General features: G+C 42.4%; 1 protein-coding gene across 10 annotated transcripts in view; it reads left to right on the top strand.

Annotated features, from left to right (window-relative positions):
- Positions 1 to 641: 641 nt before the first annotated feature.
- Positions 642 to 19,290, top strand: part of LRRC8B (leucine rich repeat containing 8 VRAC subunit B) — a 66,487-nt gene continuing 47,838 nt past the window's right edge. For 2 of the 10 annotated variants that reach the window (XM_034653847.1, XM_034653849.1), the window contains exons 1-2: positions 18,369 to 18,403; positions 18,887 to 18,948. The gene's annotated coding sequence lies outside the window, so the exon portion shown is untranslated. Of the gene's footprint in view, positions 819 to 18,345; positions 18,404 to 18,447; positions 18,531 to 18,886; positions 18,949 to 19,290 lie in introns of those variants that run through there. The other 8 variants (XM_034653846.1, XM_034653850.1, XM_034653844.1 and 5 more) reach the window with 7 other exon arrangements.

Consider the following 19,290-nt stretch of genomic DNA (forward strand, 5'->3'; position numbering starts at 1 on the left):
CTTCCTAAGCCCGCTGAGTAAAGAAAGGTAAAGGGACTTCTGAGTTAAGAGGTAGGTTCCCACGTGCTCCACCTGAGCCTTCCCTCAGGGCCCAGGTACATATTATGTAAATAACAAGTTACTCAGGGGTGCCCCCGTGAAAAGGCGGGGCGGGGGTGGGGGGAATACAGTACTTCCAAAGTCTCTTGTCCGGTGCGCCCGGAGGACGGCCCTAAGCCCCCGTCCCTCCCGTCTCTCGAGAACAGCCCCCGCGCTTTCCAGCCCCCCGCGAGTCCTGTAGCTGTGCACTGCTGCCCGCCGACCCGAGGCTGTGGCAAGCGGGCCGGGGCGGCCACATGGCGCGCTCCGGGTGACGGCAGCTGCGCTTTGTTTCCACCGGCGAGGGGTGAGTCACCGGCCCCCGCGCGCCCAAAGCTGGGCACACATTCCGGCCGAGGCTGCTGCAAATTTTACAGCAGGGGCAGCTACCGAAGCAGCCGCTGCCTCTTCCTCCTCTTCCTCCTCCGCCTCTGCCACCGCCACCGCCACCGCCACCCCGCGGCCACCGCCTCCGCCTCCCGCCTCCGCCCAGTCCCCTCCTCCTCCACACGCGAACTTAGTCAGCGGTTCGCGCCGCCGCGCTGCGATTGGCCGGCGGAACGCGCCGCGTCACAATGGAGCCGGTTGGAGGCGGCGAGCCCGGCAGCGCTGGGGCTTCCCGCTGAGCCCTCAGCAGCCGTCAGCCGAGAAAGTGCAGGCGCGGGGCCGCCGCCGGCGCCCGGAGCGGCGCGGGGCGCACGCGGCCGGGAGCGCGGGCGCCCAGGGTTGGGGTCGCGCAGGTAGGTCGGAGCCGGGCGCTCCCCGCTCTCGATGGAGGAGCCGCGCCGACCCCGCGGGTGGAGGCGGAGGACGGGGTGAGGGGACGCAGCAGGTGGGGTTGGCCGAGCAGGTGCGGTTACCTGCCCGCGCCTCACCTGCGAGCCGGGCCTGCGGGCAGGTGGCGCGGCCGGAGATGAGTGGCCGCTTTGCTGCTCTCTTGTCTCCGGGAGAGAGGGAGCGACACCCCTGAGAGGACCTCTCCTGGGTGCTGGGGTCATTTGGGGCAAGGGGAGTGGGCGGCCACGACGGCGCGGTCCCCTCTCCGCCGCTGGAGTCTCGGCGCTGCACCTGAGTGTGAGCCCTCCGCGCGGTGCGGGAGCAGGGTTCTGGTTTCCCAGGCTAGAGTGAGCAGACCTCTCCCGAGGGCGTCCGCCTTTGGTCGCTCCCCTTTGCCCCCTGCCCTTGCGCTGTTCTTTGACAAACTGGTTACTTAGTGTTCGCCTTCCATTTAATGGTATTGGGGTTCGTTTGTTTGAAAGGGGTGGAGGGGGCAACCTATACCCACATAGAGAAGCCCAGAGTTTCCTTCTAGGCTACAGTTGAGCAGGTGCTGAGAGGTGAGAAGGCAGGAGGCTCGGTGTTGGCTCATTACTCTGTGTCCCAACTGACTTCCCAAAGTCCATAGGTTGCCTTTGGTTAGGTGACATTTGTTGAAGACTTTTCTTTGTAGTCAGACTCTGCAACCCCCTTTCCCTTCCCAAGAAAATGAAAAACCTGAATTTAAAAACAAAAACCTATGCCTGAACTTTCTTGAATACATTAGTCTTGCCTAAAAACTGTTGTTAAAATTCTGGAAAAGATAGCAGTATGAAAATTTTAAATTGCAAATATGTAGCCAATTTGAAATACTCAATTTGTTCCCTGCTTTCTAGGAGAAAATTAAATGGCATGTGTCTTCGTCAGACTGTGCTGTCTCTTAAACCAAAGTGTAGGGTTGAAGCACACAGAAGTCAAAATGCAGTAAAATTATTTAACAATTCCAGTGTCCTCCATATGTTCAGGTTGTACCTCCTGAGAACCCAAAATGCTCCTTTGAGTTGTGGGTGCTAAGGTGACTTTCTTTTGCCCCTGGCTTTCCTAGTCCGAAGCTCCACTCTTGAAGAGAATATAAAATGACGACTAATCCTCCAGTAATTGGGCCTGTGTGATTTAAGAATATAAGCCTTAACATGTCTGATACTACTTTAAGTTCAGGTAATGAAGGAGGCAAAGTTGTTACTGATGGTACAATTGAGTCATGGCACTTTTTCTTATATGTACTATCCCCCTAAAATGTTTTATAGCAAAAAATAAAAATCTGCATGTTAGAATTAAATTTACTATTCTTCAAAACTTATTCTGTTTTTCTTCGACTGGAAAGGTGTTCCAACATGTCCAGCCTAACATGTATATTTTCACTTTTGGAGTGATTTCATTTGACTGCTTGTTAAGATTTGCTTTTCTAAGACCATTCCCCATTGCTGTTTCATTCTTCAGAATCCTCAGAATGAAAGCACCAACATTAATTAAAATGAAAAGGGCCCTAATCAATACAACTTGAAGAAGATACCAGATCCTCCAAGTTTTTCTTTTTAATAGACTTCATTTTTTTAGAGCAATTTTAGGTTCACAGCAAAATTGAAAGTAAAGTGCAGAGGTTTCTCTTAAAGCTGCCTCCCCCCCCATGTATAGCCTGCCCCATTATCAACATCCCCTGCCAGAGTGGTACATTCATTATAATCAGTGAGCCTACACTGACACATCATTATCACCCAAAGTCCATAGTTAAGGTTCACTCTTGATGGTGTGCAAATATGTAGTAACATGTATCCACCACTGTAATAACAGACAATGATACTTTATCACAGTATCACTGCCCTAAACATCCTCTGTGCTCCACCTTTTCATCCCCCCAACCCCAACAACAACTGATCTTTTTATGGTCTCCATAGTTTTGACTTTTCCAGACTATCATAGTTGGAATCATACAGTCTGTAGCCTTTTTGGATTGGCTTCTTACACTTAGTATTATGCATTTAAGTTTCCTCCAGACCTTTTCGTGGCTTGATAGCTCACTTCTTTTTAGTGCTGAATAATATTCCATTATCACAACAAGTTTTTTAAGACTGTGTGGGTATTTTCCTGCAGTGGCCTGAAATTCGTGATGTTTTTGTTTTGTTTTCTTGAAGTTGAAACAGGCAAATATTTTAATATTTAAAAGACCCTTTAGCCAATGTTTTTATTTGTAAACAACTTAAAAATTTTTTTTCAAACCTTTATAATGGTATCTGAGTATTTTTATGTGCTTTCCTAATTTTTTTTTACTGCCCATACAAAAAATAGCGTATTTAATCCTGGATTTTCCTTTGGTGTCTCTCAAGTTGAATTTCCAAATTTTATTTTTTTTCTCTATTCCATCCCCCTTCTAGCATACACTGATAATATCAGAAATGAATGTATGCTAAAGCTGTCGTGTTACTCCAGACTTGGTAGAATGGTTTGCCTTGCCTTCCACGTAACATGTCCTTCTCTGTTTGCCCAACTAAGAGAATACTGGATGTTCCACAAACAGTTCAAACCATTGAGTGTGACCACTCAAAAGGAATCTGGGAGGTCCAGTTACAGCGCAGAATTTTTTTTTAACCAGTTGTAAAATGCATTCTCATCTCTGTCGTGTGTGTTTTCAGATTCTTGTCCTTTCTTTTATTGCTATCACCTACTTTCATTTTATTTCCCATCTATATTCTCTATACTTCCTACATACCTTTATTGTGAGTTAGTTTTTTTCTGATGTTTAAAATTGTGTCTTTGGCAGACATAAATTACTTCCTTTTCTGAATCAGGAAGATTGATCTTAAATAAAATGAGGCTTAACTCCAGTCACTGAATCTCTCTGCTAAGTTCTTATCACTGCTGTTCATTTAGAAATTGAGCAAAGGGTAATAATAAACTCCCTGTTCTGTGACTTCCTCTCATTTAGGATTCTGCTCAATTGCAACACAATTTAAATTCACTTCTTCAATGCTGTTGTGAACCTGTGTAAAGGAAATGAATAAAAATGAGTTGTCAGAGCTTTGTTCTTGACCTTTCCTTTTGCCTTTTTGACCTTTACGCTGTCTTTGATATGGGTCACATGATTCTTCTTGTCCCTTTCCAGATCGTGTATCTTTGAGCTTCATCTCCTGCTTCTTCAATTTCAGAATTCCTTGTAATTCTTTCTTCTTGTCTGTCTCATCCTGTGGCCATTTCCAAGGCTCCATTCTCTAGTGCTTACTCCTCAGCCAACAGCATCTTTCTCAGAAGCTACCAGCTGTGCTGCTTCTTTTTCTCCTCTATTTCCAGCTCTGTGCAGGTGACTGAGCTCTCCCCCCGCCCATCTCTGATGGAGACTAAATTCTTTATTGTTGAGTAGCATATTCCTTTTGATTCTTTTCTCACATGTGCGATTTGAGAGCATATTTGAACCTTACTTCTTTTCTTCTGTCAAATTCCTTTTCAGCCTTTTTACACGGCCGCCCTCCCCACAGTCAATTGCAAATTATAAACAGGAGTTCTTCAGCTTCTACCTAAGAGTGTGGACTTTGCAGGAGGGCCTGATGAACCAGTTGCTGGATTAGTTAAGATTAGCTGCCAGTCATAGAGACCGCAAAGGACAGTGATTTAAACAAAGTGATATTTGTTTCTCTTTCACACTAAAGAGACAATCCAGGGCTGGTATAATGGGATTACAGTCTTCTGAGACCTAGGCTGGTTCCACCTTATAGATCTACCACACATCAGAAGAGGCCTGCAACCTCATGGTCCTAGATGGAGCCATCACACGTGGGTTCCAAGTAGTAGAAAGGAGGAAAGAAGGAAGGTAGGAAAAAAGGAGAAAGGCAATTTCCCAGAGGCGGTCATACTTATTCCCAACAAACTTGTGCCCCACTAAAATGTGGAAGGTTCATATCCTTAGGAGAGAGGGAAGGAGTATTGTGGGAGCCAATCACCGCTGTTATTCTACACCTCTGTTTTCTTGACTCTTATTACCCATTTTACAGGATTCTTAGGATTAAAGGAAATATTAACCTTAAAGCATCTAATACAGTATCTGGCATAAAACAAGCTTTCAGTAGATGATAGTTCATGTTTCTCCTTATTCCTTTGTCATAAATTGCCTGGTTTCCCTGCTACCACATCATTGGCATGCAGATCCTACTTTTTTAAATACTTAAATTATTTAGTATCAGACTGTATGTAGTCTTGTACAGTTGGTAGTATCAGACTGTATGTAGTCTTGTACCTTTCCACAAGAGGACGCAATGCATTATTTCTGAATGTCAGCATTTACTTCTTAGCTTAATGTGTGGCTTAGATTATAAACCTAGCTCTCGTAATCAAATAGACCTGCATGTGAATCCTCGCTCCACCGCTTACTCACTATGCAATCCTAGCTTCCTATGCCCTCAATTTCCTCATCTGCAAGATGGGGCAAGAATCAGATAGGAGGATTAAAGTAGAGTGCCTAATAAACTGCCCGATGATAAATGGTAACTTTATTTAAAATTTGGCCTAATCTGGGTGAATCTTTCTGAGAATGAGCTCTTATTCCATTAAAAAAAAGTTTTCAAATTATTCATCTTCATACATATAAGCGTTGTTAAATTGTTACACTTTTTGAGAGTTGTCTCCAAAATCAGTTTGAACCCAACTAGCAGCAAAGTCTTTCCTGTATTTTTTTATCAAAAACAGAACAGCTCAGCCTTAACCTTCTTCAACCTTGATTTGAATGATTTTTGGCTGATCTGCTTTCAGAAGCTGAAACATTTCCACCAATGAGTGTATTTCATAGTGGTTTTTAAGCATCTACTTAGTAAACAGCTACTGTGTGCCCAACACCCATGCCAGGTTCTGGGGACAGAAGGTAAGCAAAAAATGTACATGGTCCCTGCCCCCATGGAGGTTGCGGGTTACTGGGGGAGACAGGTGAATCGATCGCTGCAATTGAATGAAAAATTGCCACTACAAATTTGTTAAGAAGGAGAAGGGTGTCTGGGTGGCTCAGTCATTAAGCGTCTGCTTTCAGCTCAGGTCATGATCCCAGGATCCTGGGATCAAGCCCCAAATTGGGCTTCCTGCTCTGCAGGGAGTCTGCTTCTCCCTCTCTCCCTTCCCCTGCACCCTCTCCCCTTCTCCCTGCTCGTACTCTCTCTGTCAAATAAACAAAATCTTTTGTTAAAGAAAGGAGAAGTACAGGTGGTATGGAAGCACACGTGAACTGTCCTATGGCTATAAGTAAATGGTGACTTTAGGAAGAAAAAATTGTCCAGTGAGCTGAAGTAAAGAGATGGTGTGGGAGTGTAGTTTGAAATGAGCTCAGACATGAAATGAGCCTGCCCCTAGGCATGGATCATAATGTGTCACAGATTTCCAGCACCATTACAAAGAAAGCATTTCATAATGCTTGGAGCCATCTTTAAAGTAACTGTATATAATCTGTAACTTCTCAGTGTGATACTCTGAAAGGGGCTACATAACCCAGAAATAATTTAATTCTTTTATAATTTATTCATGCTACAGTGGCGAGCTTTCAGTACAGATACTTTTTTTGAGACAGCGAGCAGATGCATCTGAGAAAGTTGGCTATGAAGTAGGATCTTTTCGGAGAGGTCACCAGGTTGATCTGTGTCACCCTTAGCAAGTGGAATTTAAAGCCATTTGGCTGAATGAGGGCCATGTGAAAGACGGTTGGCAGAAGACTAGGTAGCCCATAAAGCAGTGTGTTCCAGAGAGCTGGCTAGACTGTGCCCCAGGGGGCCTGTGTCAGGGCCAGTAGGCAACCCCAACACTTAGTCTCTCCAAGGCTTTCAGGTGTACGTAGACAAGAACCCAGCTCAGCACATTGGCTTTGGGGTGCCATTTTTCCTTCCCCTCCAGCTGAGCTACGGGGGGATCCTTTGGAGGAAATATCGCCTTTCTAGTCCAGGAGGGTGGGCAAGGAGGCTCTGCTTGCGTGCAGTGTGCTAGCGCTCGGCCAAGCCTTGGGGGCAGAGCCACCTGCCATGATACTGCAGATTGTTTCTTGCCCTGAGTGGATAAATATAAAATGAATTCTGTTCATCTAAAGATTTTTAAGCTCATCTCTCTAGGCAAAACTAAATGAGTTTGTTCTTGGCCCTATTTCAATGCCAAAATAGGCAGTCCTTACTGAGCAATGGCTTGTCTTCCCAAAGCGTTTGTGAGTCATAATGCAGTTTGCTGCGCACGGTGGCTTGCAGGCTTCCCCGAGAGACTTGATGCTGTGCCAGTGCTGCCCTAAGGGGCCACAGGTCTTTCACCTTCACCCTCCCAGGAGTACCCTTGGAACTGGGACTTCCTTTCACTCCCCACTTGCCCTGGTATTTGGAATTCCTCCCTCCGTGGCACACCAACCTTGTTCCCACCTCAGGGACTTCTCAGTTGCTGTTCCCTGTCTGGAAATGCTCTTCCCTTATGAATTTACATGAATGCTTCTATCTCCTCAGTGAACAGTCAGCTCAAATGGGACTTCAGAGATGCTTTCCCTGATCTCCTCAGATAAAGGACCCGCGTCCCCCACACCTGCCCCATCATAGGTCTTTCAGATCTTGGTGTATTGTTTGCTTGCTTATTTGTCTTCTACTCCCCTTGCCCCCGACAGAATATGAGTTCTGTTGAACATATGGGTCTTGTCTTCCTTGTTTACCTCCTCTGGAGCCTGGTATATCGGAAGCTTCCCAAAATGTTGCATGTGATATTGGGCACAAAAATTTACCCCTTTGAGCAGAGACTGGGGATAATACCTGCGCTGCCTGCCTCACAGAACAAACGAGGGACTGGAGTCAGTGTACTGAAGATACTTCTGTTTCCCCAAAACTAGTTATTTGTCTTCTCAGAGTCCATATTTTTGGAAATAGCAATACTATTTACCCAATTACATAACCCATAGAAACCTAGAAGTCATTCTGGGCTTTTCCTGCCTCATTCCCCCCAGCCTCTCCTTGTACAGTTTGTAACCAACTTGTCCAGGGACCATGTCCTTCAGGTTTTTCCATCCGCACCCTCCCTCCTTGGCCCTTTCACTGCCCTGAGTCTTTTCCAGGACAGCTGCTACGGGTCTTCCAGCTGATAGTTAGGTTTGTCGTCTTCTGTATCCTCCACGCCCCGCAAATTTGTTGTCCACACTGCAGGCAAATCTCATACTGTGACTGCCCAGTTCAATAACATTTAATGACTTGCTTTGCCACAGGATCGAGTCCAAATGGCTTGGTGAACCATATAATCAAGTCTTCCTTTGTCTGCTTCCACAACTTTCCAGCTTCACCTCTTGCCACCCTGTCATTTCTAAATCACCAATGTATGCACCATGGACAGTGTGCACGGTCACACTCCCCACCAGCCATTCTAAACTCTTAGCAGTATAGGGAGGAAGGCGTGAGGTAGACAGATGGCTGTACTCCATGGCTTTGTTCCTTCCCTCTACCCAGAACGTTGGTATCCTCTTGTCAATCACCTGCCCATCTTTCAAGGATCAGTTCAAGCATGCCTATACTGAAAACCATTGCAGACACTCTCCCTCTGCCTTCCACCCACGAGAGCTCTGCATTCCCTCCTCGGTGCTGCCTCTGAGTTTTGTACACCTATTGTAATATCTATGCCACGGAACACCTCTGTCACCTCTTAGATGCTCTTGTAAGAATTATTTTGTTTATCTCCTGGACTTCCTGGGCCAGGCATCATACTTGGCATGTACATGAATATCTGGGAAAGAATTAGGAATAAAACTCCACATACTTTTTACCTAGTCCTGGGATTTATTTTGGTAACACTTTTGACTGGTATTTGACCAAAATTTGAAAGCTCTCCTTGAAGGTTGGAAGTAGGAAGGGATATTGCATATATGCTATTAATAGATATCAGTTGAATGGCCAAAATATTTTGTCAATGAACTAGTGCTTATTGAATATTTACTGTGTTCAGAATTATGGATTTGGTAACTTGCAGGGGATGCTTTAGACAGATTTTGCACTTTTCTGAACTAGTTCTGGTTTTGTCTCTCTATTAGAAGTCAAAACTTTAGTCAACACAAGCTCTTGGCTTAGAGGTAGTTTAGTGTAGTGTCTCTGATTTTTTTTTTCTTCCAGTACCCCTTAAAGGATTTTGAAAAACTATGTGCTCTCCCCAATACACTTTAAAAGTTAATATCTAGGGGCACCTGGGTGGCTCTGTTGGTTAAGCATCTGGCTTCAGCTCAGGTCATGATCTCAGGGTACTGGAATCGAGCCCTGAGTCTGGCTCCCCGCTCAGTGGGGAGTCTGCTTGTCTCTCTCCCTCTGCCCCTACCCCCTGCTTGTGCGCTCTCTCTCTCTCAAACAAATACATAAAATCTTTAAAAATAAATAAAGTTAATATCTAAAGTTTTTATAATAATTTTAGATAGTTCTGAAAGGTGACATTTCTGATATTATAAATATTGATTTCTTTAGACAACACTTTGTGATCTACCCAATGGAAACTAAATCAAATACCAAAGTAATTTCATGTCTATTATAACATCATCTAAAAAACATGAGAACAAGCTCTTCCAGAAGTCAGGAATTTTGCATAGTTGTTTCCCTTGTGGAACTCATTTCATTTCTCTTTTCCTATAAAACGTAATCCCAATGTAACATTCTTATGTTTGAAAATCTTCCATTGATTACCTTTTCAAACTCTTGTGAGACACACACATTTATACATACTATATATCGTTTTTTTAAAGTTCTTGTGACAGTAAGGCTCTGTTTAATAAAGTCTCTTTTGGATTAAGTTGTCACGATTTTTACTAGTACACAACTGATCAAAAGAACACGTATATTAGAATTTTGATGAATTATTTTTAGATATAGGTAAACTTTTGCAGGAAAATCATCTCTTGAGATTAATGGGGCTTAAAAATAGTTTATTTGTACACAAATATTACTTACTGGTAGAGTAAGATAGCCTTTATTATCAAATCAAGTGTTTCTTTTTTTAATGTGCTATTTAAGAAATCTTGCTACATAAATAAGTATATGCGGACGAAGGCAGTGTAATTCTACCCTTTTTTTTTTTTTTTAGAGAGGGAGTGGGCAGAAGAAGAGCGAGATCTTAAGGAAGCTTCACACCCAGCACAGAGCTGGACATGGGGTTTGATCTCAGAACCCTGAGACCATGACCTGAGCCGAAATCAAGAGTCAGATGTTTGAGCCATCCAGGCACCCCAACTCTATTTTTAAACTCCTGAGTTACGTGCCAAAAGTTAGCTAGTGACTGATCCCAAAAATGATTTTCAGTTTTTCTGTTCTATTCAGTTTTCTATTGTCTGTTGATTCGGTCTTGCTCTAGCTTTCAAGCAAAAAAATGGAAACTTTCCCCTGACTTCAAAAAGATTTGTTTCTCAGTCAGGAAAGTCATTCACTTACATTGCATCTGTAAGCTTTACAGGCATTTCAGAATGGCCCTCTGTTTGGGGCTTGGAGATTTTTACATCCCAAGGCAGTGCACTATAAGCAGACTCATGAAAAGTGAGATAGTTTCTTTTCTTTCAGAATGCGGGAAAAGATAAATGTGAAAAGGAAAAAAGGAAATGGCTAGAAAGAATCAAGATGACATCTGGTATTTTGAAGCAGATACTTTTAAACAAGGGTTAATTGACGATCTACAAATCGATTCTACCAGAGTACCCCTCTCTCAAAAAAAACAAAAAACAAAAAACCCAAATCTCATGCCCTGTTTGAAGATCAAGTGGTTTGACTGCTACAGAAAACACTTCAGTCAAATTAGCTGTCAACTCTAATGGAAAGGGTCCCTAATAGGCCAATTTAAAGATTTTTTCTTGGGGGGGCAGAGACATTCGATGGGGAAAGAGAGTGGTTAGAGCACATCACTTCTTTATATATACCCAATGAAAGTTAATTTGACACCAAAGTGATTTAATCACCATCATCCATTTTAAGAACACACAAATTTTCCCAAAACAGTTAGAAATTGTATGTAATTTTTTATACCCACCATTAGACTAGAAAATAGAACATTGCAAAAAGAACATGGGTAAAGTTCACCAGACACTTGACTGAAGGTGAGCTGGGTCAGTAGGTGACTGGTTTCTAAGAAAAAGTCTCAATCCTATTGGGGGAAAAATATATTTTTCAGAGTTTTATCAAGAATGCTAATTTCTTCCCAGAAGAAGGCTGTGAATTACAGCATGCTAAAAGGATTGGTCCCAGGCTAGATTTGGGACATTTTTTTCTTTACGGAGTAATGCATCCCAAAGGGTGAGGAGTTGAGCCTCCTGTCGTCCTGCTGAATAAGGAGGCTTTCCTGGGGTCCTCCCAGTTCCTGGGTGCTCTGGCCCTGTAACAGAGAACTCTGTACAGATGTCCCCTGCTCTCTTACCTTCCCCCAAATCTTATAGCTAATCTCTCCTGAAGTACTTTACAGGAACCTGCACCACGTTACTTATGTTTGTACATCACTTTTAACATACTAGAGCTTTCATTCTCCTGATGACCTGCAGTAGGTGAGGCAAATATTATCTGCAGGATATAAACATGGAAACGGAGTTTGTAAGGGGACATGTGGCTTGTCTAGGCAAACCCAACAAGTTAGTGCAGATCTGATACTTGATGAAGCAGCTTTTTCTACAGTATATTGCCTGGCGCCTTTTCCCAGATGTGTTACTTTATAAAAGGCTCTAAGGATTGGAAAACTTGCCTTTAAGATTAAGTAAAATAGATATGCTTGCAATGTGCTTAGTAAAATGCATGGCTGTTAGTAGGCCCCCAGACTTTAAAAAAAAAGAAAAAGAAAAGAAAAGGAAAGAAAAAGAATGTATTTGAGTTTTTGTTCTGCCATGCTTTATTTTATGGCTTTTAAAAAATTAATTCATTTTGGTTTTTTTGAACACTTAATATTTGCTAGGCATTGTGCCAGGCACTGGGAATAAATCCGACAGTGAAAAGAGAAAAAAACCCTTTTTTGCATCGAGCATACATCCTAGAGGAGGGAATATAGATAATAAGCAAATGCAAGATAAAATGTCATGTACTAAATGCTATGAAGAAAAACAAAGCAGTGTAAAGGGCTAGAGGGTGGTTGTTGTGGGGTTTAGATGGGGTGTTCAGGGACAGCCTCCCTGGGGTGAGGACTTGAAAAGACCTGAATATTATGCTTACCAGAGTCTGAGTTCAAAGACTTGGCTTTATTTGGGTAAGTTGATTCAAGTCATGGTATTCTAGAGTCATGTGGAAGAGACCTTACAGAGTATCTCTTGATTTTTAACTTTATGTTATAGGTATCCTTGAGGGTCTTTTCCAGAATAATATGCATATACTCATATGCATAACATTTTAATGTGCCTTGAGATCATCCTTAGATCCCCTCAAGTTCATATCCCCATTCTACTTCAGTCCTTTCTTTTTCCTAATAAGGCATTAAGGTTGAGAAAGGCAAAGTAAAAATTGTCCACAGAGTCACAACTAATTAATGGCTGAGTCAAGATTCCCACAAAGTTGTCTGTTGCTTTTTCCACTAAAATCTGTAAGTTGCTAGAGTAGTGTTTTGTTTTGTTTTGTTTGGGTGGGGGTGGTGGTGGTTGTTTTGTTGTTGTTGTTTGAGAGAGGGGAAGAGGGAGGTGCTGAGGGAAAGAGAGAATCTTAAGCAGGCTCCACACCTAGTGCAGAGCCTGACGTGGGGCTCGATCTCACAACCCTGAGATCATGACCTGAGCCAAAATCAAGAGTCAGATTCTTAACCGACTTGAGCCACCCAGGTGCCTCAGTTGTTAGAATGTTGGATTCTCTAAAACAATTGTAGTCTATAAAGCATCTTTTTTTTTTTTTTGGCACCATTTTTATTTACACAGAGTAAACGTATGTAGTAAAAAGCCTGTGTAGTAAAACAAGTAGTTTATGTAGCTAGTGTGGCTCCTTTTCCTATTTCCTGACCAGATACAATGTAAATAACATCCCAGGTATTCCAAATACCCTACCTAGAAAGGAGGACTCAGGCAGGCAGCAGCAAAGGAAAGAGAAAAAGAAGATCTTGGAATGGGAAGAGTTCTTACAGGTGTAACTTTGGCCCATCATGACTTTAAAGAGCATAGAGGGACTGGTAGTGCCTGTGAAGATCTCTGAACCTATGGAGAGCAGAGGGGTTGCAGATGGTAATGGCCTTGCCCCAGTTTCAACTGAGGCAGTGACATCCTGAGATGAAACAACAGTCACCCCCACTCACCACCAAGCGATTTCCTTTTGGGACATTTTATACAAAAACTTGGAAGATAAACTTGTCACTTTCACAAAAATAGTCATTGTATCAACTTATCTTCTCAGCCACACTTCCTTAACAGAGTCTCAACTTTGGGTACTACAAAGTAACCAAAAAATTTTAATAGTAATCATCCATACTGTGAGATGAGTACCTGATTTCCAGAATTGCAGGCTGTTGTAAAAATTTCAATTTGCACACAAGATTTTCTAATAAATATTTCTGGCTTTAAAACCTCAGAAACCTAGCAAGTCCACCTCCTATAAATATTGATATTTATTGACTTTTTAGGCTGCTCTCTGCTTTGGCCCACTTAAAGACAAAAACTACTTTTTTCAGTTAGCTTGCCCATTAATGTACTCACAGCTCTGATAGAAGAAGCTTTAGGCTTTTCTCTCTTAATCAGTGAAAGGCCCTTTCCCCCATATTCTCCATCCCCACCCCCATTTTTGGGTATTTCTAGCCTACTTTTCCATCTGTGTGCCTTGTTACTATGGTGATGGGCACCATAGAAATAGAGAGAACAAAGCAGATTTAATGCGCATCTCCTACATGGTTTACAATGCTAAAAAGGGATCTAGGTTTTTCAGGCATGGCTTGATCTTTATTGGTGGCGGAACGGGACCAAACCAACTTGGGGGGGTGGGTACCTGGGGTTACAAGCTGATTTAGGCTTCACTATTCCCATTGTTCTGTACTTCACCAGACCCTCCTCTACCCATGAGTCAGGAGGGTGAAGGAAGAGAAATGGGAGCCTGCAGAGAGGATGTAGTACAGAAATTTGTGCCACAGTCACCCCACTGCAAAAGACAAGCATTTCTGCCAAAGCATATCACATGAGAGGGAATCTTGGACTGGTTTAAAGGTTTACCAGTTATTAATCCTATTGCTTGATTTTGCATTGTTTGGCTGAATCTTTTAATGGAGAAGATTTACCAGTTTAGGCTTTCTTTCCTTCAAGGTAGGTAGATTTAAAAAAAAAAAAACTAAATATCTAACTTGATAACTGCTAACAGTTTGTAGTGTTTGATCCCATCCATTGAATTTCTTTAAAACAAGTTGTTAAACTACTAATGTGTGCTTATTGTGTGCTTGCTTTAGAAAGACAATGAAGTATTTTCTAGATATTGTAGAAATTGATGTTTTCCATAAGATCTGGGAGAAGATGCCCGTAGGTATTTTTTTACATTTTTTAAAGTAATCTTTACTGCCTAAAGTGGGGCTTGAGCTTACACCCCTGAGATCGAGAGTCACATGCTTTACTGATTGAGCCAGCCAGGCACCCCCCATAGGTATTTTTTATCCTTCCACATGCATGTTTATTCTTTCATATATTGTATCTTCATGTATCATATTCTTGAGTGTTCCTAATGAATTGCCCAAAGATTAAGTAAAATATTCCAGTTACTCCGCCTTCTGGACAATTATTTTTATTTTTTATTATTATTTTTTTTTAGAGAAAGAGGGTGTGCACAAATGGGGGTAAGGGAGGGGCAGAGGGCAAGGGAGAGAATGTTTTTTGTTTTTTTAGATTTTATTTGAGAGAGACAGAGAACATGGGCAGGGAGAAGAGCAGACAGCAGAGGGAGAGGGGCAAGCAGAATCCCTGCTGAGCAGACACAGGGTTTGATACCAGGACCCTGAGATGATGACCTGAGCCAAAGTCAGAGGCTTAACTGATTGAGCCACCCAGGTGCCCCAGGAGAGAGAATCTTATGCAGGCTCCCTGCTTAGTGCAGAGCCTGATGCAGGGCTCGATCTCATGACCCTGACATTCATGACCTGAGCCAAAATCAGGAATCAGACACTTAACCGACTGAGCCACCCAGGCGCCCCTGGAGAATTATTTTTTAATTCATTGTTATTTTTTAGGTTTTGTTTTGCTTATATTTTTATATTTAAGGGGCATGTACAGGGTAAAATAATTTAGCACAGTGTTTTAGATATAAAGTCCCCAAGCATGACAAATTTTTGGAGCTAAAGGAAGCTGAACATTCCATGTACCTATTGCACTGTGGCATGAGAACCTGAAGTTCCTTCTAGCTATAACTTATTTCTTTGGCCATGTGGGTCCTTTCTTTTTACCTGATAAACGTGCATTTTGCCTGTTTTGTTATCTGCTGTAATGGCTTTCACGCTGATGTGAAAATATACTTAGAATCAACCCCACACTTTATGACTTTCTTAAATACCTACACGGTGTATGCCTTGCCACCAAAGGCAGCTTTCCCTCTTCATGGAATGAAGACATCCCTGGAGTGGTAGTTGGAGAGCCAGCTGACTCTGGCTCAGCCTCCGCCTGGGGTGGGCTTGGAGACGCACTTTTAACCCAATATAGAAGCACACAGCTTAATCAGGAGGAGCCACAAGGAAGATTTTGAAACCAGAGGAGATGGCAGATTTGTTTTGGGAAGTAATGCCAGCAGCTGTATTGGGGATGTGTTGGAGATAAGAGAGGACATCTTGGGAGACCAAGCAGAGCAGTGGGGTTGGAAGAGGGGAGACTAATATGGAAGAAACTTGAGAAAGAAGTCGTAAGATTAAATAGTCCCATTTCCTTTCCTCACAAGGATCCTGTGGCAATTAATGCCAGCTATGCTCACCGAAGTTTTACTGGTTTGACGGTTAACTCCTAACTTGTCAATCGTTTTTCATAGAAGGAAAGGATTAAGTTCTCTCCTGATTACCTCTTGGTCCCCCCAAAGCCTCAAATGTCAGAGTACTGGTGAATATACGTTATATTAGCAGAAGTTTAAAAATCATAGCTTCTGTTATAGACTACTTGTTTCCCCCGCCCCCAAATTCATATGTGGAAACCTAAGCTCCAAGGTGATGGCATTAGGAAGTGGGGCCTTTGGGAGGTGACGAGGTCATGAGGGGGGAGCCCTTATAAAAGAGAATCCAGAGAGCTGCCTGCCCCTCCTACCGTGTGAGGACATGGTGAAGAAAAGATTTGTCTGTGAACCAAGAAGCAAGTTCTCACCAGACACTGAGTCCCGTAGCATCTTAATCATCTTAATATTGGACTTCTCAGTCTCCAGAAGTGTGAGAACTTAATATTTGTTGATGAAGCCCCCCTCCCCCATCTATGGTAGTTTGTTATAGACTAAGGCAAGTTCTAAGCGTGGATATCCCGTGACTGGAAATGAGAAGAGACTGAGGAGAAGTAATATTTGTTCTGTGGCAAGAATAAGGACACTATGCACAGGAGAGGTCTGCTGACACCAGGGCATCACTCCACGCAGGACAGCTTCTTGTCTTCCAGAAGGCCTGAAAACTGTGGGCACGTTGGGTATATTCTGTAGCCAGAGGAGAACAGAGCTTGTATTTGTGAGGAGTTTACTCCTTTGTGGGCGACTGTTCTCTGATCCCTCCCACGCGGAGGGAGTTTCCATTGCTTTTGATGGTATCATCAATGTGAAGGTCGAAAGTAGGCCAGGTAGAATTATTTCTCTTTTTGCAATTAAGAAGCCAGCATTCTGGCCGACTGTGTAGCCTGGCTAAAGTTAAGGCAGATGGGAGGCAGGATTCAAGTTCACTCTGCTCTGTCATTTTGCTCAGACTTCTGCTACACTTATTACTGAATGAAGGAGGGCATGAACAAATGTGCTTATTTTGTCTTTTGTTGGTTCCACTAGGTAAGCTCCTTTTTATTCTTCTCAAAGATTTCTTGGAAGATTATTCCCATTCATGCTCGTAGTGCTATTATGAGTTTCCTCATTGTGCGGGCTTAGGTCAGTCACACAGCTCGGCTTCCCTTGCTTCATCTCCAAAAACAACCCTCACGGAGTTGTTGGAAGCCTTGAGTAAGTTAATTGACATACAGGGTTTAGAAGACTATTTAAGGTATGGTGACCTTGTGATGAGCACCAGCTTCCCTGATTCTTATCATAAACTGCGGGCATTCACCTACCTCAGCCTCACATCCGCTCTGTGGGGCAAAGTGTTCCCACACTGGGCTTGTTTTTGTCTCATTTACCTAGGAGGAACTGGTAGGGCAAGTTCTGCCTGATTCTTTGGATAATTTATAATTTGTCATTTCACTTAATTAGGCTTAAATGGAGTTTTTCCCTGGTCATTTTTAAAGTACAGTCAAATTGCTTAATGCTGACAAATTAGGCTTGTATAATTATTGATCAAATAGGCACACTATAGACAAATTAGGAAAAATTAGACCTGCCCCAGCACCAGATCAGAAACGCCTCTGAGTTGTTGTAATAGCCTGAAACTTTTTCAATCTTCCCATTCTCCAAAATTCAATTTTGAATTATTCAGCAGATGGACAAGTAAAAAAGAAAACCAAACCCCAAAGAACTATGGTTTTACATTTTTGATGGATATTTGGAGATAGGTAGACTTTAACCTTGAAAAATCGTTCATGCAAATTGACCATCTTTGGGACAGTGATACTCAAAATCACACAAGTTGAGACATTATAAAATTCTTTTCACTTGCTAAAAGTCCTAGAATTCCTTTGTGGGCTTGTTGTTTTGTTTTGTTTTCTCCTATTATACATGAGGGTAACAGAATCAGTGACTGATATGGTTTCCTTATTTTAAATGGGTCTATGTGAGAGAAGGATTATTCTAATCATCTCATTTTTGGAAAACAAAGCATAATTTGAAAAATCTCTGTGAGTGTGTGTGTTTATGGAGAGCAGGGTGTAAGGTCACACAGGGCTTACCTGGTATGTGCAGGGGGAGAGGGGGGAGAGGAAGGACATTCTTGTTCTCTAGTTTACCCTTACAATTCTTGTATTTTTCCTCTTCAGGAAAGTCCTTAGAGAAGTTACACGTGGTGAAGTCTTATAAAAAAAACCTTCTTTTTAAACAAAATGTTTCCTTTCCTAATGAGATTCTGCGTTAGTGCTTTGTTGTCAGTGTGCTGGGAATTTTGAAATATCCTCTGCGTATTTCTGTGATTTTAACCTAATAATCTCATTTGGATTTACCAGGTTTAGCAGCTGTTGTTTTCACCAACTATTGCTAAATTGCATTCATGTCCAGAGTTGAAAAACTTTTTTCTACCTTGACCAAGATTATTTCATTTTTTGGATTGTTTTTTTTTTTATTAAGATTTTATTTGTTTATTTGACAGAGTGCAAGAGAGCACAGCAGGGGGAGCGGGAGAGGGAGAGGGAGAGGCAAACTCCCCACTGAGCAGAGAGCCCATGACTCTGGACTCAATCTCAGGACCCAGGGATCATGACCTGAGCGGAAGGCAGACGCCCAACCGACCAAGCCACCCAGGTGCCCCAAGATTATTTAAAGTTTTATAAAATGTAAGCCTTTTTTCCAACCCTTGTAATTTTCATTTTCTTGCAAGGAAACTTATAATATTAACATTCCAATGGATGACATAGCTAGGCTGAACGTCTCTCCCAGGACACTGGTGCAGCTTGTAGCATGGTATGTACAACAGTGTTTTTCTGATAAAGCCATCTATCCTCTTTTCTACTGGGAGAAGGAGAGACCACGGTTCCATTGTAATTTAAGTAGTGTTTGGTGTGATACGATAAATGGTTGCACTTTGATATTAATGATTATTCTTTGGCAAAGCAGACTGCAAAATTGAGAGGCCAAAGGCTTTGATAATGTCCTGAGAGAGCATAAACTTAGAATGGCAACAACTTTGTTGGGTAATTCTGCAGTTTTGTTTGGAGGGAATTGGATGATGAATTTTGCCTTTCCGTTTATTTCATGTTAACAGGGTTCTTTTTAAGTAGCTGACAATATATCTTGCTTCCTTTGCTATTTCTTTTTAGGGCTCCTTCAATTTGTCTGTTTTAATTACAAGGCCATGGTTTTTGAAGTCTCAGAAAGAAAGGTATGCTCTTCTATTCCTCCCAGGGTTAATTCTGTTGATTCTGAATCCCACCTGATCTCTATACTACCTATCACATTCCCATTTTCCCTGTTGAGAGCTTAAATTTCCCTCCTACATTCAGAATCTAAAGCAGTTTTCCTTGTTGTCAAGTCATATGGCCAAACATTTCTGTATTTACAGGTAATGGTGTGTATCGACAACATGCTCTATCAATTACAAAACTATTTTTACATGTATAATTGCATTTGATTCTGACAATCCAGTGAGGGAAAGGGGGAGGATAACTGCAGTTAATTCTTATTTTATGGGTGGGCTCTGAGAAGTCATTCAGACCCAAAATAA

Source organism: Ailuropoda melanoleuca, chromosome 2 (genome assembly GCF_002007445.2).
Source record: "Ailuropoda melanoleuca isolate Jingjing chromosome 2, ASM200744v2, whole genome shotgun sequence".
In the NCBI taxonomy this organism is placed as follows: Eukaryota; Metazoa; Chordata; class Mammalia; order Carnivora; family Ursidae; genus Ailuropoda; species Ailuropoda melanoleuca.